The sequence below is a fragment of the Elephas maximus genome, chromosome 1 (genome assembly GCF_024166365.1).
Source record: "Elephas maximus indicus isolate mEleMax1 chromosome 1, mEleMax1 primary haplotype, whole genome shotgun sequence".
NCBI lineage: Eukaryota > Metazoa > Chordata > Mammalia > Proboscidea > Elephantidae > Elephas > Elephas maximus.
The window spans coordinates 213,218,131-213,242,218 of record NC_064819.1 but is presented as its reverse complement, the minus strand read 5'-3'; the positions used below and the strand labels follow the sequence as shown (position 1 = coordinate 213,242,218).

The following is a 24,088-nucleotide window of genomic DNA, read 5'->3' as shown; positions in this document are numbered from 1 at the left end:
CTTCATTGTAAAGACAGTTAAGGTTATAAAGAAGCCAGTATAGGTTGTTCATAATTCGTCGTCAGGCAGTAGAAAAGTTGTTTACCGAAGCATGCAAAACCCCTTCTGGTCCAACTCTGTCTTATAGAAATGGTCTGTCTCTGTCATCATCCTGGGCTGTGCTTCATTTCATTTACGGTGCCTCTTTTCAATGTACTGGGCTCTTCTGTTCGTGTTTATAAATCTTTTAAGTGTGCACATTAAAAAAGTAATTAAATTGTCATTATAATTTATAGTATGCCTGAAGTCAATCACCTAATTAAACTGCAAGAGAGAAGAGGTGGTAGGTGCATATGCATGTTTTAAGTATTAATGTATTAATTATGCAGGGATTTTGAACCAAGTAAAAGAGAAACGTCATGGTAACACTATTCTTTATAAGTCTTTCTACTTCTGCCCCTGTCAGTTTAAAAATTTGAGACCGTCACTAGTTAGTGGCATAACTCTAATGTCTCTTTACTAGTAGCATTTTCCTATAATGCTCTTGATAGAATTAATGTACACCATGCCACATCCCAGCTGAATAAGCAATTAGAAATATATTGGGAAACAAAATTTGAATTCCTGGGTTATATATAGCAGCCCATGTTGTCAGATTATAAAAATGGCAGCATAATGAATACCTGGAATCATTCAGAAGAGATTTGGTTTTGCTAGAGCAATAGTGGCTGTCAAGAGGCCTATTTTCTTACTTTAAAAAAAAAAAAAAGCATTGCCTTCGAGTTGATTCCAACTCATAGCGACCCTATAGGACAGAGTAGAGCTGCCCCATAGGGTTTCCAAAGAGCGGCTGGTGAATTCAAACTGCCTACCTTTTGGTTAGCAGCTGAACTCTTAACCACTGCACCACCAGGGCTCCATTTTCTTCTTTGGGAATAAAAAACAACAAAAACAAAACTCGTGGCCACGTAAAATAGGCTGTAATAAGACTCTTGCTGGAGGGAAATGATTTTTTTAAGTCTTTTTCAATTCTGAGCTCTAGCACTACTGTGTGTATGTGTGTGTATATGTGTATGTGTGTATACTGATAACATTTCTTACATGAGAAGTGAAGACTAGGGTAGGTGCTTTAGCCCCTTATGAGGTAATTGCAGTTTGTAATGGAATAGACTGTGTTTGTTCTTATGGGGTTTGGACCTCAGGGAAAGGAGAGTACTGAGGGACATGATCAAGTGTCATCTGTGTGAGTGACAGATGGTGTGCAAACAATTTTCCCCTCCATATTTTTAATTCTCTTGTGGTGGATTGAACTGAAGGCTGTAATTCCAAAAGATATAATCTTTAAAAAAAAAAAAAAAAAGACAATAGCAGAATAAAGGCATTCAACTGAGGTGTGTAATAGCAAATGTCCGTTCCCAAAAGTTACTAGGTGCTCAGATAATTAATAAACACGCGTCTTGTGTAAAGATCTTGGTTTTCTTTGCCCATCTGTATGCACAGAAGACACCTGCCAGGTATACACAGTTTTCTAGGATAATACTTATTTTTCTTCACTAAGTCTACAAAAGCAGGGTTAGACTGTGACGTAGTTGAAGAATTAGTAATAGTTAAGGAGTTATGTACCTGATAGTCTGGGTCTGTGGAAAAATTCATTGTGAGTGACAAGCTGTGATGTTGGGAAACAACTCTCTCTGCTTTTGTGGCAGCCATGCCTCCCTCGCTCATGGTTTCTAGGCTACTTGCTTACAGGGACTTCAAGGCTCCCATTGAGGCTCCAGCTGATATTCCTGTAACCTGGGCAGGTGAACAGTGGGGGAGAGGGAATGAAGGGAAGATTCCAGTGCCAGGCTACAGGGCCGAGGAGGAGAGGGAAGCAAAAGACTGAAGTCCTCCGGAAGGGTAGCAGAGAGGAGAGAAAGGGACCTTCGTCCCTACCCCACAGCCCTTTTATCAATCTGGTTGCTTCCTGGGTGACCCTTCCAATGCAGGGAGCAAAGGTAAACCATGCACGTTTAATCTGAAAATTGCTAGCACATATATATCCTTTGACTACCATCCTTGAGGTATTTACAGCAGCAGAAATGTTTCTCCATACTGGAACAAAAGACACATAACATAATAAGCATGAAATTTAAATAAGGATTTAAATGTGTTTTAGGGATCTGTGTACTATAAATATGCTTATGCCTATCTGTACTATAAATCAGTGTACTATATATGTACTATAAATCAGTAGGTAGTATATTGATAACTAAACTATACACATACATAAACTACATTTGTGTACTATAAGTTAGTCCTCACTTGAATGTGAGCTTTTCTGTAGAAAGGAATGTGTCTTGTTCCTTTTAAAATTCTAGCACCTGTTCCAGTGACAGATACAGAACAGGGACCTCAAAATATATAATATGCAAAAGTATGATTAGATGAATATAGATGTGAGATCTTGTGAAAACTTCGATTTGATGTTTTTCATTTACTATAAAACTGACGTGACATATACTATTGAATTTGAAATCTTTGGGAAAAAGACTTTCTAAAATTATTTTCTGGTTACTTCTAAGAACTCAGTTCAGTCTGTACAAGGATTTATAAGTTGGTATTTGCCATGGGCTGTCTTTAGAACTATTTTGTAATCTTATATTTTATGTGCTTTCTCAGTCTCCGGAAACGCTGGTGGCATAGTGGTTAAGTGCTACGGCTGCTAATGAAAGGGTTGGCAGTTTGAATCCGCCAGGCGCTCCTTGGAAACTCTGTGGGGCAGCTCTACTCTGTCCTATAGGGTCGCTATGAGTCAGAATCAACTCGACGGCACTGGGTTTGGTTTTGTTTTTTGTTTTTTTTTCTGATTCTCCAGAAAGCAATATTTTAGAAGTTATTTTATGTATGGTGACTACTAATAGTCATTAGCAATCTAAAGAAGCTAATAACTTACAAAAAGATCTGAAATTTTTAAATAAAAAACCATTTTATTGGTTAATGTCAGGAACATTGACGAGGCCAAGAAAAGATTTTGTTTATATTCAGAGTTTATATTAAAGAAAACCAAGTTTAATCTAGAGTTTGTTTAAACATATATTTCTGCTATAAGAGGTTTCATATTAAATGTTGTGGTATATTACGGAACTGTGAACAGAAAATTTATTTAAAAGAATCAAATCTGTTCTTGCCATTTTTACATGTTGTAATTACTATAGTAGCAAATCTATTCATCGACTTTTTTTTTTTTTTTCCGTTGAAAGCAGAAAAAATGTTTGAGGAAAAAATGACAGTTACCTTTCACATCTGGAAACTAGTACAATTAATTCATTCTTTCTTATAATTATGTTATTCAAACATACTTTTCAATTAGTAGTGCTTCTCTGTTACAGAGATTTTTATAGTGGAAAAAAGAGAACGTAGGGTGGCAAAAAGATTCAGGTCTGAAATATTGATCCCAGAGGCTTACAGACTGTGGCCTGATGTGCTGCCCTAACTTTGCCCAGAGCCCAGCCCAGTGCCATCGAGTCGATTCCAACTCATAGCAACCCTACAGAACAGAGTAGAACTGCCCCATAGAGTTTCCAAGTGAGTGTCTGGCGGATTCGAATTGCCGACCCTTTGGTTAGTAGCCATAGCACTTCACCACTACGCCACCAGGGTTTCCACCCTAACTTTATAAACCTAAAATTTTCTGAAAAAAAATTTTTGAGTAACACTCTAAGAATTTAAATGCTGTTTCACTGTTGTTGTTTTTCATCATTACAGAAAACAATAGCTCTCAAGCTTCTTCCACCATTTTCTTGCAGCTGTCCAGAGTAACCATCTGCTCTTGCAGGTGGACCAGACTAACTTCCAGGAAGGCTGCTGCAGTGTTTGGCCTATTCTCTTATCATTTCTTTCTTAGGAACCTGCTTAGAAATGGAATCCTTTTCTAGAAAGAAGTTCCATACACTGAGCTTTATGTAGTTTGAAAGGGTAGCATTGACAACTTAGAATGCAAGACTATATTCAATTGTTTAGGGGGAGAGGGCTAGTTTCAAGGGTATTTATAGATGACTTAGAAAAAAAGCCAAAACAGATCTATTTTTTGGAGTATTAAATTTGGGACACTAACTTTTCATCTTCATTACTTCCTGGCATCAGCCTGACTGCAAAATGTGTTTTTTTTTTTTTTAATTCCTGTTAGTTGTATGGTGCTATTCCACTTTATCCAAGGACATTCTCACAATCGTTGTTATACTTGAGCCCATTGTTGCAGCCACTGTGTCAGTCCATCTTGTTGAGGGTCTTCCTCTTTTTCCACTGACCCTCTACTTTACCAAGGATGATGTCCTTCTCCAGGGACTGGTCCCTCCTGATAACATGTCCAAAGTATGTGACACATAGTCTTGCCATTCTTGCTTCTAAGGAACTTTCTGGCTTACTTCTTCCACAACAGATTTGTTCATTCTTTTGGCAGTCCATGGTATATTCAATATTCTTCTCCAACACCATATTTCAAAGGCATCAATTCTTCTTCACTTTTCCTTATTCATTGTCCAGGTTTCACATGCATATGAGGTGATTGAAAACACCCTGCCTTGGGTCAAGCACACCTTAGTCTTCAAAGTGACATCTTTGCTTTTTAACAGTTTAAAGAGGTATATTTATTTTGGTTAGTATTATAAATGTACTAACCAAAATAAATAAATAAATAAACCATTGCTGTCAACTCAATTTGGACTCGTAGTGACCCTATAGGACAGAGTAGAACTGTCCCATAGGGTTTCCAAGAAATAGCTGGTGGATTCGAACTGCTGATCTTTTAATTAGCAGCCGAGCTCTTAACCACTGTGCCACTGGGGCTTCTCATGAATGCACTAAGTAGATCTTTAGTCCTTGAAAAATAGATCCAAGTCTTCTATGAAGTGGTGGTCGACTTAACTTCTGTTTCTCTTTTATTTCTTCCATAGTTAATGAAGCACATAGGAATTAAAGAGAAGAAGATTTACCTCATTTTAAAAAGTCTACTTATCAGACAAGCTGCAAAATTTGTTAGGAGTAAGGACTAATATGCTACCACAAGTGACAGTACTGGGAATCTTGTGGGGCTTCATACTAGGAGCATACACATAAGTAATTTTTTAAATTCTCCAAATAGATGATTAAAAAAAATCAAACCTCTTGCCATCGAGTCGATTCTGACTCATAGCCACCCTGTAGCGCAGACTAGAACTGCCCCATAGGGTTTCCAAGTTGGTGGATTCAAATCGCCGACTTTTGGTTCGCAGCCATACCTTACTGTAGCTCTTAACCACTTTGCCACCAGGGCTCCAAAATAGATAAGTACCATAAATTAATTTTCTCATATTAAGGACTCATTTAAATTTTTATCCCTTTGGTTCTCCTTAACATTAGTGGGAATCATGTGAAATCAACACATGTATATTTAGGTATTATTATGGCCCAGAGTTTTTCTTTTAAAAGCAGAACTTCTAGGGGGATAGAAAGGTTTATTTTTTCCCTATTGTAAACTTTAACCAAAATAAAAATCTTGTTTTGGTTAGAATCCTTTCCTTCCAGACCAGTGACTTTCAAAGGATATCATCACAGAGCTTCTCGCTTAGCAATACAGCAATAAACATTTTATTCTCAACTTGCATTTAAAACATTCTTTCTCTGGTCTTTATTTTGACAAGCTTGTGTGGATTAAGTCTTACTGCCTTGCCTTTGAACATACGCTGTTGCCTGAGGTAATACCTCAGACTCTTCTTGGAGTGACCTAAAAGTTACAGTATTGGTTAAAAAAAAAAAAAAAAACCTCAGAAATCTGTGTGTCACTCCTTTTAATATTCCTATAGTGTCTACCTAGATCCTGGCCCCAAAGTAGGCAATCACAAGCAATTCATTTAACAACACTCAGCAAATGTTTCTTGAGCACCTGCTAAGTGCCAGGTACTGTCCAGCCTGCTGAGCACAGTTCTCCACCTGCAGGATATCTAGTTTATAAGAAAGTCAGATGTAAACAAACTGGGGCACAGTGGATGAGGGTTTCCACAGAGAGGTGCACAGGAGGATGGGAGGTGAGATGGAGGAAATGAGTCACAGTATGAGGGAAGGGGCATTCATTCTGAAGAAATTTTAACCAAGCACCTGCTATTTTCCGGGCACGATTTAAGGTGCTGCCCTTACAGGGGTGAGCAACACAATTTCCTTCCCTCAAAACCCTGTAGTATTAGAGACAGATCTGTGTGTGTGTGTGTCCAGGCACGCACACGTGTGTATTAACTAGCTAGAGAGATTGTCCATGAGGAGGTGATGTTTGAGTAGGGACCTGAACTGAGTGAAGGGGTCAGGCAGAAAGACCAGCAAATGCAAAGCCCCTGTCACTCCATGACGTGCACTGCATGTTGCCGTGTGCCTTAGCGACTCCATGTGACAGCAGAACTGCCCCACTGAGTTTTCTTGCCTGTAATCTTTAGGAAGCAGATATCTGGGTCTTTCTCCTGCATGGAGCCACTGGGTGGGTTCAAACCGGCTACCTTTCAGTTAGCAGCAGAGTGCTGAACCGTTGTGCCACATATATTTAAAAACTCCCCTCTAAAGAATAGAAATAACGTTTCAAAGTGAGAAAGAGGAATCTTTTAGTACACAGGAGATTATATGCCAGGGCTTTATGCTTTATGTCACCGGAAGGCCGCCACATCGGTCTTTTGGGTCAGGCCCACCTGGAGATGCCCTCTGTCCTGGGCCTGGCCCTGGCCTTGGTCATGGGGCGGCGGAGTGTTACCGAGCCGGGCCGTGATCCCCTTTCTAGGGGACAGCCCTCCTTCCTGTCCCTGGCCCCACCTGCTGGTCCCTAGGGTCAGCTGCAGTGACCATGCAGGACACCGTGATGGAGCCAGGAGCCCAGAAGCCCGGGGAGGCCGCCCCGGGGGAGAGCGGGGAGGGCAAGGCCAGGGCAGCTGCTGGGGCGGCTCGGTGCACGAGGAAGCGCCGGCCCGGCGGCTCCCGGCCCCGCCCGCCCGCGGCCCTGCCCCGCCGCTCGCCGGGGCTGCCCCGCGGCTTCTGTGGCGTCCGGCGGGTCCCAGGCAAGTAGAAGCCGAGCTGGGAAAACAAATCGAACCTAAAACCCGGAGTTCTAATCTAAAAAAAATGCCCGTGATCAGGTGTTTACAGCACCTCAGCTTCAACAATTAAAAAGAAAAAGGCGTGGGTGGGGTAGAAAATAGCAATACCCATACTTTTTAAGTTTTTGAGAAAAACAGGAAACTAGTCTTTTTTAACAAGCGATGCCCAGAACTGGTTATTGCAAAGAGGGTTGTTTTTCTAATGCGCTGTGGTGAGCGCAGCTGTGCCTGTCTGCTCGAGATGGCTGGCTGTGGATTTCTTTAGATGACAAACCTATAGACCGGCAAGTGTAATTAGCAGCAGTAACCTGGTCATTATGGCCCATGGTGCTTGGAAAACAATTTGCACAAGTACTGAAAGCCGTGAGAACATACAAAATAAGAACATTTGGCAAATACACAGTTCTTTCCGGAAGTTGTGAGTGACCCAGACTTTTAAGCCATACAATAGCTTATTGTAGGACTGTTTGACTTCTGTCTTTATTTGGATTTTTTTTTTAAGTTGATGGACAACATTTTGAAGGCAAAAGATGTAATACTTCTTTTCTAATTTGCTCGTTAACTCAAGCTCCACTTTCTTACACTTTTTTAGATCTCTATTTTTTGCTTATATTTACTGGTTGGTTGCAATTAAATAATGTTCATGAAGTAAAATTGAGGTCACAGTGATATTGTAATCTCTTGTTCTCAGAACCTCACAAATACACCATTACTACAGTATTTTTTGAACAACATAGGAAAAATCACGGGAGGGATTGGGCAATTATTGACTGGATTTTTGTTCTTTTGAATAATGTAAAATGTCCTGGAACCAAATGCAGTATACTAATTGCGTTTATCTACGCGGTAGCCTTGTACTGAAGTCCAGGCTAGTATCAGACTAGTCACTGAGGTTTCCCCTCAACTTCCTGCTGTGGGTTTGGGGTAATCCCGGAGCCCTTTTAAACTAGAGTTCTCCCTTGCAGGCCATTCCTTTGTGCCCCTGGAGATGACATCTTTCTAAGGATAAAAGGGGGCATTAGACTTTTGCAAGTTGAGTGATACAACCTAGATTTCATTGTTTATTGCATTTTATGGTCACCAAGCCAAGCATTTGGTTTGTTCGTGTGTCAAAGGCTTTCCGCTTATCTGTTTATATCAGGCTTTCCAGTTATCTTTTTAATAAGTAAATTACTCACGCTTCTCTCTTGTGAAGCTTCTTTTCAGTCCCTGATGGAGGCACTGTGCCTGGGCTTAGCAATGCCCCCTCTCCAGCTGACTGCTGAGGCAGCTCCAAAAAAGGCAATTGAGCTGCTATTGATTTTTGTAGCACACTGGTCATGTTAGAGTTATTTGCAACGAGAGGAGAGTCAGCTCCTCTCATCTGCCTTTTAGCTTCACTGCAAAAGTACGGTGCATCAAGACTTCAGTCTCTCCCTGGCAGTTAACAGGAGTCAAAGGGGATTCTCTTTACTCTTTTCTTTGGTGGTGGCTTGGACAAGAATCCCGGATATTATAGGGGGACAGTAGGTGGAACTAGGGGGTGGGTGGGATAGGAAGTGCTCATTTTTTAACCCCTTGCTGCCTGTTTCTTAGTGAAATGGGATGATAGTAGCTGCCATTTCTCCCTCACCAGGATGTGGTTACAAAGTAATGATAATGTTTGCCAAGTGCTCTGAACTAGGCATGCAGATGTTTTCAAAATTACCAGCTATTACTGAAAAAATAAAGCAGCAAACAAACATGCATTATCAGAAAATCTCAAATTTCCAACACTTAGGAAAATCTTTCCATTTTCAGCTGGGAAAACAAAGCCCTGGGAAGTTGTGATAATGTGGAAATGTCAGAACAATGAGTTTCCTTTACTTTCACTTCTGATGCATGCCCCCATCATGGTGTATTTTTTAATAAGCTTTTGTGCTAGGATTTAAAACATCTTGAGGCCTAGAAGTATATTTTTCTACTTTTCATACTTGATAGAGCCCTGAGTGTACCTTTGACATACTATTTCCCTGTATCACGCATTTGAACAGAAGCATTGCGTAAAAAAAAATTCAGGGGACGGTCCCAGGAGAACAGTATCCATTCTTAGAGTGATGAATGAAAACTTTCCCTCCATTCAGTATTGCTGAGAGGCTCCCTAGAACTAATTTGAGTGTCTACCAAATGATTATACGTACATAAAGTACTTGTGCGCTACAGCTAAAGGCTCCTGAAATCCATATGGTGCTTGCCCTCCAATTTTGTTTTCGCTTTTTATTTTTATTACAAAAACACAGCAGTGTATTGTACTTTTCTTCTGTCCTTCCTATTGAGAAGATGGTGCTATGGAAGTGATGACTATCTGTGCAGGAGGCTGTGGCTGAAGAGGCCAGTGTGTAACGATTAGTCCCTACCTTGCTGAGCACACAGGAAGGTTGTTCCTTGATTTCTTACAGTCATTATTTCTGATACAGCCTGGGGCTAAACGGAGAGTGGGTTTCTCAAGCTTGGTGCCACCTTTCATCTCTGTGCAAAGAAATCTCTCTTCTGTAATTGCTTGCTGCCTGGGTGGTTCGTCTGCTACGGTCCACAGACAGCCGGTACATTTGAAGCCCTCCTTGTAGAGCAAAAGGGTTTTGCAATGTCCCTTCTATCTACTCCCTTTGGGGGCAACCCCCTTCTCTTTACCATTTGGGAAGAAAACAATCATGGCGGCAAGAATTGAAAGGGATATTGGAGATGAGGAAGTCAAACTCTTTCTCTTTTTAGTTGAGGAAAGAGAGGACCAGAAAGAGGTTAAGTCACTCGCCCGGGTCATGGAGCATGTGGTGGCAGAGAGGACCCGGTATCTGTGCCCTCATTGGTAGTCTTGCTTTCGTTCTTTTTTCACACAGGCTGCCCAGTAGGGATTTTTGTGGGGGAGGTCATTGCTTTAATACTGGTTAACTGTGAGCATTTCAGAAACTTACTGATGCTCCTGAGTTGTCATTTGATGCTGGTTGGGGAATACAGCTGCTAGAAATGCTAAAGAAGCAGGATGTGGTATCTGTGGCAGGGTTTACATTCACATAGGAGGTTGCACAGTGCCCTGCTCTAGGCAACTTCATTTTGTCCCAGTTGATACCAAGTTAATGCCATACCCTTTCTGCCAGCCTCTCAAAGACGGGCTGTCTTGAGTTTTTATCTTTAACTAAAACGTAGATCTCACACACAAAAAAAACAAAAAACAAAAAAAACTGCTGGTTGGTTGTAGAATTTCTCTGGTTGGACATGATCTTCACAATGGAGTTTGAGTGATACCGTCTATAGGGTTAAGCACATTGGGAGCATGATAACATGTTCCAAAAAGTTACTGCAGCACAAGGATCTTATAGGGTTTCTCAGCTTTGGCGCTATTGACATTTTGGGCTAGATAATTCTTTGTTGTTGGGAGCTGTCCTGTGCCTTGTAGGAGGTTTAGTACATCCTTGGTGTCTATTCACTAGATACCATTTGCATCCCCTTAAGTTGTGACAACCAGAAATATCCCCAGATATTGCCCAATGTCTCTCTGGGGTAGGGGGTAAAAAATCACCTTGGTTGAGAACTACTGCAGACTAACAATAAATCTGAGGAAGATCACGCATCGATCACCCTGACCTAGATTTTCATTAACAATACGAAGTTTGAATTTATAAAGCCAAAGTAACAAAGCGAGGATTGAAATGTTTACATTTCTGAATAATGAATATTACTAGTCAGTGATAGTGTGAAGAGCAAACCCAACCAGGGGATTTTCCCTGATGGCTTATGGTAGGAATTCCCTTTCTCTTCCTGCTGCCCTCAACTCGAGGACACTCCCTTTTCAAAGACAGCCCTAGTTTATGATTTATTTATTTTCTGTGCCCTCTTTTCTTTTTACACTCTTCCACCACCACTGTTGCTACTGGACCGCCACTGTCTAGAGCCACTGCGATTCTTCTGTTGATGCCTCTGGCCCATCATTCTGCCTCTGGAGAATGCTTCTTTCTAGTCCTCCTTTATTATTATTATTTCTTTTCTTTTCTTTTTTTTTTTATTGTGCTTTAGGTGAAAGTTCACAGCTCAAGTTAATCGTTTATACAAAAATTTATGTGCATATGGTGACGTGACCCTAGTTGCAGTCCCTGTAATGTGACAGTACACTCCCCCTCTCCACCCTAGGTTTGCCCTGTCCATTCAGCCAGCTCCTGTGCCTTTCTGCCTTCTCATCCCGCCTTTGGACAGGAGCTGCCCATTTAGCCTCATGTATCTACTTGAACTAAGAAGCACATTTTGTCCCCGTTGTTACCAAGTTAATGTTATACCCTTTCTGCCTGCCTCCCAAAGACTGGCTGTCTTGAGTTTATATCTTCAACTAAAACACAGATCTCACACTTTGTAATTCCAAAAAAAAAAAAAAAAAAAAACCTGCTGATTGGTTATAGAATTTTTCTGGTTGGATGTGATCTTCACAATGGAGTTTTATGAGTATTTTATGTTTTATAGTCCAGTCTAATCTTTGAAGAGTTGACTTCGGAAATGGTTTTAGTTATGGGTTAACAGCGAGTCTAGGGACCATGTCTTTTGGGGTTCCTCCAGTCTCAGTCAGACCAATAAGTCTGGTCTTTTTACCTGAATTTGCGTTCTGCACCCCCCTTTTCTACTCCGTCAGGGACTCTCTGTTGTGTTCCCTGTTAGGGTGGTCATTAGTGGTGGCTGGGCACTATCTAGTTCTTCTGGTCTCAGGCTGATGGAGTCTCTGGTTTATGTGGCTCTTTCTGTCTCTTGGGCCCCTATTTTTCTTGTGCCTTTGGTGTTCTTCATTCTCCTTTGCTCCACGTGGGTTGGAACCAATTGATGCATCTTAGATGGCTGCTAGCCAGCTTTTAGGACCCCAGACGCCACTCACCAAAGTGGAATGTAAAACATTTTCATATTAAACTTTATTATGCCAGTTGACCTAGATGTCCCCTGAAACCATGGTCCCCAGACCTGCAACCTTGCTACTCTGTCCCTCAAAGTGTTTGGTTGTGTTCAGGAAGCTTCTTAGCTTTTGGTTTAGTCTGGTTGTGCTGACTTCCCCTGTATCGTGTGTTGTCCTTCCGTTCACCTAAGATGATTTTTTTTCTACTATCTAGTTAGTTGAATTCCCCTCTCCCTCCCTCCCCACCCTTGTAACCATCAAAGAATGTTTTCTTTTGTGTTTAAACCTTTTCTTGAGTTCTTAGAATAGTGGTCTCATACAATATTTGTCCTTTTGCACTGACAAATTTCACTCGGTGTAATGCCTTCCAGATTCATCCATGTTATGAGATGTTTTCTGGATTCATCATTGCTCTGTATCATTATGTAGTATACCATTGTATAAATATACCATAATTTGTCCATTTGTCTGTTGATGGGCACCTAGGTTGTTTCCATCTTTTTGTTATTGTTAACAATGGTGCAGTGAACATGGTTGTGCATGTATCTATTTATATGATGGCTCTTATTTCTCTAGGATGTATTCCAACAAGTGGGATTGCTGGATCTTATGGTACTATAGGGTCGCCATGAGTCAGAAGTGACCCAACGGCACTGGTTTTTTTTTTTTTTTTAAAGGTACTTCTATTTCTAGCCTGTTAAGGAAGCGCCATTGGTTTCCAAAGTGGTTGTACCATTTTACATCCCCACCAGCAGTGTATAAGTGTTCCAGTCTCTCCACAACCTCTCCAACATTTATTATTTTGTGTTTTTTGGATTAATGCTAACAAAAAAAAAAAAAAAAAAAAAAAAACAATTTTTGTTTTTGTTGGGTGAGATGGTATCTCATTGTAGTTTTGATTTGCATTTCTGTAATGGCTAATGATGGTGAGGAGTTCCTCACGTATCTCTTAGCCGCCTGAATGTCTTCTTTAGTGAAGTGCCTGTTCATGTTCTTTGCCCATTTTTGAATTGGGTTGTCTTTTTGTTGTTGAGGTTTTGCAGTATCTTGTAGATTTTACAGATTAGACCCTGATCAGATATGTCATTGTCAAAATTTTTTTTGCAGTCTGTAGGCTGTGTTTTTACTCTTTTGATGGAGTCTTTGGATGAGCATAAGTGTTTGATTTTTAGGAGCTCCCAGTTATCTAGTTTCTCTTCTGGTGTTTGTGTATTGTTAGTTATGTTTTATATTCTATTTCTGCCATGTATTAGGGCTCTTAGCATTGTCCCTATTTTTTCTTCCATAATCTTTATTGTTTTTGATTTTGTATTTAGGACTTTGATCCATTTTGAGTTAGTTTTTGTACATGGTATGAGGTATCGACTTGTTTCATTTCTCTGCAGGTGGATATCCAGTTATGTCAGCACCATTTGTTAAAGAGACTGTCTTCTCCCCAGTGAATGGCCTTTGGGCCTTTGTCAAATATCAGCTGCTCATAGGTGGACGAATTGATGTCTGGATTCTCAATTCTGTTCCATTGGTCTATGTACCCATTGTTGTACCAGTACCAGGATGTTTTAACTACCATGGTGGTATAATAGGTTCTAAAATCAGGTAGTGTGAAGCTTCCCACTTTGTTCTCCTTCAGTAATGCTTTACTTATCTGGGGCCTCTTCCCTTTCCATATGAAGTTGGTGATTTGCTTCTCCATCTCATTAAAAAGTGTTGTTGAAATTTGGATCCAGATTGCACTGTATCTGTAGATCCCTTTGCACAGAATAGACATTTTCACAATGTTAAGTCTTCCTATCCATGAGCAAGGCATGTTCTTCTACTTATGTAGGTCTCTTTTGGTTTCTTGTAGTAGTGTCTTGTAGTTTTCTTTGTATAGGTCTTTTACGTCTCTGGTTAGATTTATTCCTAAATATTTTATCTTCTTGGGGCTATTGTAAAAGATATTGATTTGATCATTTCGTCTTCTGTGTTCTCTTTGTTGGTGTAGAGAAATCTAACTGATTTTTGTATATTTATCTTGTATCCTGATGCTTTGACGAAATCTTCTATTAGTTCCCATAGTTTTCTTGTGGATTCTTTAGGGTTTTCTATGTATAAGATCATATCATCTACAAATAAAGATACTTTTACTTTTCCTTACCAATTTGGATGCTCTTTATTTCTATTTCTTGCCTAATTACTCTGGCTGGGACCTCCAGCACAGTGTTGAATAAGAGTAGTGATAAAGGGCATCCTTGCCTGATTTCCATTTTTGATGGGAATGCTTTCAGACTCTCTCGATTTAGGATGATGTTGGCTGTTGGCCTTGTATAAATACCCCTTATTGTGCTGAGGAAATTCCATTCTATTCCTATTTTGCTAAGAGTTTTTGTCATAATCGGTGTTGGACTTTGTCAAATGCCTTTTCTGCATCAATTGATAAAATCATGTGGTTCTTATCTTTTGTTTTATTTATGTGATGGATTACATTGATTGTTTTTCTAATGTTGAACAATCCCTGCATACCTGGTAAGAATCTCACTTTTGATATGTTGTTGAATTCTATTGGTTAGAGTTTTGTTGAAGATTTTTGCATCTGTGTTCATGAGGATATTTGTAGTTTTCTTTTTCTATGGTGTCTTTACCTGACTTTGATATCAGGGTTATGCTGGCTTCATAGAAAGAGTTTGAGAGTATTCCATTCTCTGAAATGACTTTAGGAATAGTGGTGTTAACCGTTCTCTGAAAGTTTGGTAGAATTCACCAGTGAAGCCGTCAGGGCCAGGGCTTTTTTTTTATTGGGAGTTTTTTTAATTACCTCTTCAATTGCTTCTTTGTTATAGGTTTATTTAGCTGTTTTACCTCTGTTTGTGTTAGTTTAGGTAGGTAGTGTGTTTCTAGAAATTTGTCCATTTCCTTTAGGCTTTCAAATTTGTCGAAGTATAATTTTTCATAATATTCTGTTATGATTCTTTTAATTTCAGTTTGGTCTGTTGTGATATCGCCCATCTCATTTCTTATTCGGGTTATTTGCTGCTTCCCCTGTTTTTCTTTTGTCAGTTTGGCTAGTGGTTTATCGATTTTGTTGATGTTTTCAAAGAACTAGCTTTTGGTCTTGTTAACTCATTCAGTAGTTTTTTACATTTCATTTAATTCTGCTTTAGTTTTTATTATTTCCTTTCTTCTGGTCTCCATGGGCTTCTTTTGCTGGTCTCTCAATATTTGTTCGAGTTGTAGGGTTGGTGTTTTTATTTTGGCCCTTACTTCTTTTTGGGTGTGTGCATTTATCGTTGTAAATTGACCTCAGAGCTCTGCTTTTGCTGTGTCTCAAAGGTTCTGGTAGGATGTGTTTTCATTCTTCTTTGATTCTGTGGATTTTTTAATTCTGTCCTTGATTTCGTCTATAACCCAGTAGTTTTTCAACAAGGTGTTGTTCAGCTTCCATTTATTTGATCTTTTTTTTCCTGTTATTGATTTCTACTTTTATGGCTTTATGGTCATAATAGATGCTTTGTAATATTTTGATGTTTTGGATTCTGTTAAGGCTTGCTTTGTGTCCTAAAATGTGGTCTATTCTGGAGAATGTTCCATGTACATTAGAAAAGAAAGTATACCTGGCTGCTATTGGGTAGAGTGTTCTGTATGTGTCTAGGAGATCAAATTGGTTGATTGTGGCATGATGTAGATCTTCTGTGTCTTTATTGAGCTTCTTTTTTGGATGTTCTGTCCTTCACTGAAAGTGGCGCATAGAAGTCTCCTACTGTTATTGTGGAGCGTCTATTTCTCTTTTCAATGCTGTTAGTGTTTGTTTTGTAGCCCTGTCGTTGGACGTGTAAATATTTATTATGGTTATATCCTCCTGGGTGTATTGACTCTTTAATTATTATAAAGTGCCCTTCCATATCCTTTGTGGTGGATTTTGCTTTACAGTCTATTTCGTCAGAGATTAATATTGCCACTCCTTCTCTTTTTTGACTGTTGTTTGCTTGATACATTTTTTCCATCCTTTTAGTTTTAGTTTGTTTGTGTCTTTGACTCTAAGGTGTGTCTCTTATAGGCAGCATGTAGACGGATTGTGTTTTTTTTTTTAATCCATTCTGCTGCTCTCTGTCTCTTTATTCGTGCAATTTACTCCATTTACATTCAGCATGATTATTGATAGATACGAGTTTAGTGGTGTCATTTTCATGTCTTTTTGTGTGTGTTGTTGACAGTTTCTTTGTTCCAGTTAATTTTTTGTGCTGAGTTGTTTTTCTCTACGCATTTCCTTTCATCTTTTTCAGTGTTGTTGGGCATTTTGTATTTGCTGAGTCTTTGTTTTTCTTCTTCTTTACTTTGATGTATAGGATTGTAAGTTTCCTTTTTGGTTACCTTAATATTTATCTCTATTTTTCAATTTTAAACCAGTCTTTTCTTTCTTTCTTGATATCTCCTTGACTTCCTCTCTGTATGAAAGTTGTATGACTACATTATTTACTCCTATTTTGTTTTAATGTTGTCATAGTTCACCTGTTGAGGTCTCTGTTTCCCTATAGTCAGTGTTTTAGCTTTGATTTATTTTCGTGACTTCCCTATCTGGGTTGATACCTGGTTGTTCTGTCCTATGTTCTAGTCTTGGGTTGTTATCTGATGTTATTGATTTTCTAACCAGAGGACTCCCTTTAGTATTTTTTTTGTAATTTTGGGGTTTACTTTTTATAAATTCCCTTAACTTCTGTTTATCTGGAAATGCCCTAATTTCGCTATCATATTTGAGAGAGAATTTTGCTTTATATATAATTCTTGGCTGGCAATTTCTTTCCTTTAAGGCTTTTTATATGTCATCCCATTGTCTTCTTGCCTGCATGGTTTCTACTGAGTAGTCAGAGCTTAGTCTTACTGACTCTCCTTTGTAGATGACTTTTCGTTTATCCCTAGCTGCTCTTAAAATTCTCTATCTTTGGTTTTGGCAAGTTTGATTATAATATGTCTTGTGACTTTCTTTTGGGATCTACCCTGTGTGGGGTTCGATAAGCTTCTTGGATAGATATCTTCTCATCTTTCACGATATCAGGGAAGTTTTCTGCCAACAAATCTTCAACAATTCTCTCTGTATTTTCTTTTATCCCCCCTGTTCTGATACTCCAATCAGTCATAGGTTATTCCTCTTGATAGAGTTCCACATAATTCTTAGACTTTCTTCATTTTTTAAAAATTCTTTTATCTGATTTTCTCTTAAATAAATTGGTGTGAAGTGCTTTATCTTCAGTATCACTAATTCTGACTTCCATTGCCTCAATTCTGCTCCTATGACTTTTTATTGAGTTGTCTTATTGTGAAATTTTATTGTTAATCTTTTGGATTTCTGTTTGCTGTCTCTGTATGGATTCTTGCAGCCTGTTAAATTTGTTGTTATGCTTTTGTATAATCTTCTTAAGTTCCTCTGTTGCTTTGTCTGTGTGTTCCTTGGCTTGGTCTGCTTTTTCCCTGATCTCCTTCCTGGTCTCTTGAAAAGCTCTGTATATTAATCTGTTGAATTCTGCCTCTGGTAATTCCAAGACCTTATCTTCCTCCAGGAGGTTTTATAGTTCTTTGTTTTGGTAGCTTGCTGAAGCCGTCATGGTCTGCCTCTTTATTTGATTTGATATTGACTGTTGTCTCTGAGCCATCAATAAGTTATTATATTTATTTACTTTATATTTGCTTTCTGTGTCCCACCCTCTTGTTTTGATATGCCCAAATAAGCTGATCATGTGAGTTACTTTGATTATTTGCATCTTTGAAGCTTCCACATCCTGTCACCAGTTGGTTAGAGCTGTTATGGTATGTGAGCCCAGGAATCCATTTACTTTTCTTGTGTGGATTCAGCTCAGGTGTCCAGGTCATTGGTCACCAAGTGTGCGGTGCAGGCTCTCACCTATAGTCCTAGACAAACAGGGCTATGTAGTGGTGATTGGAGTAGGCACCAGTTTCTGGCTGCAGTAGGTAGGGAGCTGATGGCTGTCCCTGCGTGCTTGGGTGGAAGGTGTGTCCTTGTCCATGGAGCATGCAGGTGGGTGGATTTTGCAGCTGGACTTTGGGCAGCCAATGCTGTTGGCTGTAAGGACTGGGAGGTACCACTTATTCTTGGACCCCTGTTGCGTTTGGCTCAGTGGAGTAGATGGAGCCACCAGTCCTCAGGCCCCTGATGTGGGTACGTGAGGACCCTGCTTAGTGGGCAGGGCAATTTCAAATGTCATGAATCTGCCACTCCTCCTTAGCTCTTGCAGTTGAAAATAGCCTTCGGGTATATACCCTGTTGTACTGTGCTGATGAAGGCCTATGCTTTTGAAATGGGCCACACAGGTCTAGGCAGGAGTGAAAGGCATTCAAAGTCTGTAGACCCCTAATGCCTTGCCTGGGCAAAGGGGAGGTACCTGCCCAGAGTTCCTGGCTTAGGGGGGCTGGCAGATTGTTTTTTCCTGTTTGTTAATTTTTTCTTCTCCAAAGCTGGGAGAATGGCTCGGAGTACACAACTGGTCCCACTTCCAGCCCAGGGGCACAACAAGGGCTGAAGCAAGACAGGACTAGAGCAGAGCAGGGAGGGGACAGAAAATGGGAGGAGAGAAGTACTTCCCAGAGCGGGGAAGGGTATTTTTGATCCCGTGCTGTAGGTTACAGGCTTGCACTTAACTTCCACAGATTCAGCTCTGCTTCTCCCTGGTTCCGGAGGCTCGACCAGACTGTCTGCCACTTGGTTTCTCCCAGATGTGGAAAACGTATCCTGAGTGCTACTGCTTGCCTCAGCCCACATGTGCCAGCTGATCTAGCCTGCAAGGTGCTGTCCAGGTCAGGTCTGGCAAATCCTTGCTGCTTCTGAACTATCTGTCTGTGCTCCTGCTGCTCAGTTCGATTCTTCAACATTGTCTTTAATGTTCAGGGCTCCTATATTGTCATATATAATCAATTCACTTGTTTTTTGGGGTCTTTTTTGTAAGAGGGACCCCAGGAAGCATCTGACTATTCCACCATCTTAACCCTGCCTTCCTCCTTCATTATTTACTTCTGGGAGTACTACCTACACTTTTATGGCCCATGCAGGAAAAGGTAACATGCAGTTTCATATCCTATTGACTCAAGCCTTCAGTTTGACTATTTTTTCTAATAGAAACTATGTCAGATATGGTGGGTAGGCTTATTATGCTCTTGTTACATTGTCTTAGGCTAATTCCAAATTGGGTTATACAGGCTTTTGAAGGATAGCCTGGAAAGCTAACCACTATTTACAGCACTGGTTTCAGGAAGGAACATTCCAAATTTCAAATAGTAGACTTAAAAGCAAACTTTTGGAACATGACTTATTTCAAGCTACTAACCACTTGGGGAGACAAGAAGAACAGGTGTAATAACTCAGCTTGCAACTGTTTCAAGTGATTTCCTCACCAAACCACAAGAAGACCCTCTGGGTAGACAGCTTAGACTCCTGCTAGGCCACTAGTACTACACCCTCCCACCCTAAATTTCCAGACTGGAAGGGCAGACAAGCTGGGCCAGCTGTGGTTTGCTTCTCTGATGTGGAATAAATAGACATCTGGCAATCTCCTTAGATTCCATTTGGACATGCTTTTGCATATAACTTTTTCCAAATGTACTTAGCCTGTTGAAAGAGGAAAAGAAGAACACCTTAATCTTTGGATTGGGAGACTAACTAAAGAAAGTCGGTAAGAAAATAACCAAATCTAGAAAGACTAAAGAGATGTTATACAAAAACCAGTTGCCATCAAGTTGATTCTGACTCGTGGCCCTGTGTGTGTCAGGGTAGAACTGTACTTCATAGGGTTTGCAATGGCTGATTTTTTGAGAGTAGCTCACCAGGCCTTTTTTCCAAGGTACGTCTGGGTAGACTTGAACCTCCAACCTTTTGGTTAGCAGCTGGACATGGTAGTCATATGCAGTTAAACTAAGGAGAGTTTAGATTCATTAAAAGATAAGAACAGAAAATACCTTACTTTATAAATGTTTATATCAAATAAAACATTTGTCAAAGATAGAAATGTTTATCGTTAGACTTGGAAAGATACACTGGAAAAGACTGCTTACTCAGAGACTTCTATTTCTGGTAATCCTGTGAGTTTTTTTTTCCCCATTTTTCTCTAAATTTGTCAAATTGCACAAATTGATACTTTAGATTGCGTGACAAATCTACACAAGCTAGAATGGAGAATGGGTGGGCCAGTGAATTCTTTTGGAAAGTTTCTACAACACATATACTGGTGATTTTCAGATTGGGTTCAGGGTACCCTGAGACATCTGAGTTGTTGAAAGAAAGTATAATTCTGGTGGATTTGGCTAATTTGTGTCTGGTATAATCACCTCTAGGTTTAAGACTTCAGATTTTGAGAGGTAGGTGTTTAGCCCCCAAGTTCTAAATAGCATACATTGAGAAGAGAGGTGCCTTCCCTGAATACTGTTACGTAGCTTTCAGACTATCTAGCATGCTTTTTATTGTGGGATCTTCATAGGACCAATCTGTTTTCAGTGTCTGCCTTTTGCTCCTAAGCCCTATGAGGACAAGAGCCATGGCTTATGGGGGGCACAGAATTGTTTGTTGAATATGTAATTGAATAAATGAGGGGGAAAAATACATCATGAGTATAAGACAAGCATAATATTTTTTTGATAGAAAATTAAATAAAGGCATTTCCAAATAATGGAGTTAAAGCAAAATTTAAAAGACTGTCATGCAGGGAAGTTTTGCCTCTTTATGGAAATTTGTGGCTTTTATTTTAGAACAAAGAAATATTGTATTTTCTAGAAAAAGAAAGCATGGCATGCCCTCCAAAATTAATCTAGTGGAACATGGGCGTATAAAGGCCTCCAAACCCATCAATTTTAGTCTTACTTTAAAGTAATAAACACTTTTCAGTGCCAAAGTAAATTAGGACAATGATCTGGGTAAAAGAATACTCTTGAGCTGTATAAGAAAGATTTTGATTTTGTTGCCAAATTTAGAGCAATGACCTTCATTCTAAGTGTGAAAGCATTCCATCATTGTTGTGTAAGGACTTGGTTGGCTGACCTGAAACTCTACTGCCGTGTGGTTCATTCATGCCAGCTCAGATAGAGAGTAATCAGGAACGGTTCGATATATTCAACCTCCTTTGACTTGGCAGTGGTGGCCCATTTGCCAGGTCATATGATAGAACAGAAAATTGGGTACACGTAACTGCAGGGTACTTATATAGTCACACTGTGTATGTTTTTAAGAGTGTTGGTTTGGAGCCTGACTGACAGGATTCAAAAACTAGTTTCAGCACTTACTGTGAGGCCATGGACAAGTTCCTTAAACTTGTGAGGCCTCAAGTCCTCTGTAAAAGGTATAATAATAGTACCTGCCTCATAAATGATTAAATGAAAAAATACATGTAAATCACTTACGGCAATGCCTGAAACACAAGAACTCAGTAAATGTTTGTTGTTTTTATTATTTTCTGTGATGATTGTTTCAAAGTCCATTACTATATCTAGATATTTTTTGCTTAATGTTTTTCAGTAGTAAGCCCAAATTTTAAGGTTTCCTCTTTATGGAAATCAGAGCAGCTTAAACAGTGTCTGGGTTGCCAATATCATCTGCCACGTCTTAGAAAGGAATTAGATAATGCTTGGGGTATATATGTGTGTCTGTATGTGAAGGTGGGTTTGGGTATGTGAAGGGGAAACCCTGGTGGTGTAGTGGTTAAGTGCTACGGCTGCTAACCAAAGGGTCGGCAGTTCGAATCCACCAGATGCTCCTTAGAAACTCTATGAGGCAATTCTACTCTGTCCTATAGGGTTGCTATGAGTCAGAATTGACTCGACGGCACTGGGTTTGGTTTTTTGGTTTGGTATGTGAAGGAGCCACAATGCTAAGGCTTGCCAGACTGAGGGCAGGCTCGCCCCCGCTTGACTGGGAGTCATGGATGGACTGAACATGTTGCCACACTATATTGTTGTTGTTGTTAGGTGCTGTGGAGTCAATTTTGACTCATAGCAACCCTGTAGGACAGAGTAGAGCTGCCCCGTAGGGTTTCCTAGGCTGTAGTATTTACGGGAGCAGATCACCATGTCTTTTGTCCCTCAGGGCTGCTGTGGGGCATGACCCCAGACTGAACAGGATGAGCTGGTCTTTGGGTGCTGTGAGTGGGAGAGGTCAGGCTATTCTTTGAGGATGCTTTAAAATGTTTGAAAGATTCGAAAACAGGGTAGTTTGTGCATCGCCTTTGTCACGAGCAATTTATTTCGTCACGAAGAATTTAAATATGGTTTTGCTGTTTCTCAATGGATGTTAGTGTTTTTTAATTGATTTAAAATCTGTTTTAAAATGAGATCTTTGGAGGAAATAACTTGTAAAGTTTCACAGCTTAAAAATTCTATGATTGTGTTTTACATTGGCCTTTTGGTAATTTTATTTTTAAGAATTCACCACATTTTTGTGTGATTTCTTTTACAGCAGAACATCATATTCCTTGAATTAGAAGCTTCCCAGGTCAATAAATCAATATTAGTGGGTAGTTAATTGTTGAGAAATTGAAGTTTTACTTTAACACAATCAAATCATAATTATGTCTCTCCACTGTGGCCAACATTCAATCTAGTAAAATCTTGTTAGAACATTTCTTTCTTTCTTTTTTTTAGGGTTATAGCTATTAAAAGCCACTCAATTTGAAAAAAAAAAAATTAAATATGTTTAGGTCCCTTCCATCTTGAAAACAAACAGAAAACAAACAAATAAGGAAACAAATACTTCTGCCGGCTTTTAAAGCTAGAATGCTATGTATGCTATTTCTCCCCTATGGTCAAAATTACTCAAAAAACAGTGTGTATTACCTGTCTTGACTGCATCACAGTTTTGACCACCAGCTTAAGCAAGGAATATCAGTAAACTATTTTGAAATTCAGTGAAATCTTTTAAGTCTTTGATTCATTTGACCTATCACTTGATTTGGATTTGACTCTGTCATGCAATTTTTTTTGTCCTCTTGATTCTGGGATGCTGTGGCCTGATACCTCTGCCTCTCAGCTTCTTCATCTGCTTCCTGGCTTTGTGGCTTTCCCCAGAGTTCAACGTTTAGGCCTTTTACGCTCCATCGCTTCCCAGACTGCCTATTTTCCATACGTCCATTGTTTGACCTATCACCCTAGATGTTAGTGGTGTTAATGGTCTCCCAAACTGGATTTTTAGTTCACATATTCCTCTGAATTCCATCTCTATCTGTCCAACTCTCCACTTGAATGTTTACCATCCAACTGTCTACCTGTATGTTCTGAAGTCACCTCAAAGTTTATCCTAAAACCAGATATACTAATTTCATCTCAAACTGGTTTCTCTCCTTGTCTACTTCACCAGCTTCTGCTGATTATTCACGATCCATTGCAAGAGTCTCCACTCTCAGGCCTTCCTTGATATCCACCTCCCTCCCTCCTGTGGGCCCTACTGTAACTTGTACTACAGCACTTTTCATACTACCTGTAAGCCAGGTGTTCTTTGAGATCAGAGAACATGTTTGTGTAGCTTCTAATGCAGCTCAGGGCCTGGTGTGTGATATAGATGCTTGATAGATGGTTGTTGAGTAGGTTAGCAGATGGCAGAAATAGCAAATTATAGATACTGAGATAGGAAACAAAATTTTTATTTCACCAGGTAGGAAAGTTTATAAGTAGGCAGATGTTAAAAATATGTTCAGGGCCTTATGGAAAAGTGAAGGCTTTAGCCTTATTGATTAGCTATAGGATTTCAGAAGAGAAGCGAAGCCTCGATTTCCCTTCACAGACTTGGGGCTAAAACAATGCCTTCATTTGATTCTAATGGAGACCCACCATCCGTGAAGTCGTGGCAGTAAGTGCAGCTTTCTGAGTGACGTTCTCAGCCATTTGAACAATGGACAGAGCAGAGCCCAACTACCTGGTGGGGAGAATATTTAGGTGTACTTGTTTTCTAGACGTGGTTCTTCCCCTTCATCTAGTCTCTCTACATTCCCCGGAGAGGCTGTTTGATTCAGGATATGCAGATATGTATGCTTTTGTTTACTTAGGCAGAAAATAGTAACAACAACAACAACAAAAAATCAGAATTTCATTTACAGAGGTGATTAAGATCATATGTCTGGATATGCTAGGTGTACCCATTTAAAATTATCTCTAAATCCACTAATATTAAGGC

At 39.8% G+C, this 24,088-nt stretch overlaps 1 protein-coding gene across 11 annotated transcripts in view; it reads left to right on the top strand.

Annotated features, from left to right (window-relative positions):
* Window positions 1-24,088, top strand: part of HIVEP2 (HIVEP zinc finger 2) — a 238,237-nt gene that overhangs the window by 103,868 nt on the left and 110,281 nt on the right. For 5 of the 11 annotated variants that reach the window (XM_049902462.1, XM_049902439.1, XM_049902469.1 and 2 more), the window contains one exon: window positions 18,592-18,738. The exons of 5 other annotated variants lie outside the window; for them this stretch is intronic. The gene's annotated coding sequence lies outside the window, so the exon portion shown is untranslated. Of the gene's footprint in view, window positions 1-18,591; window positions 18,739-24,088 lie in introns of those variants that run through there. One more of the 11 variants, XM_049902456.1, reaches the window with a different exon arrangement.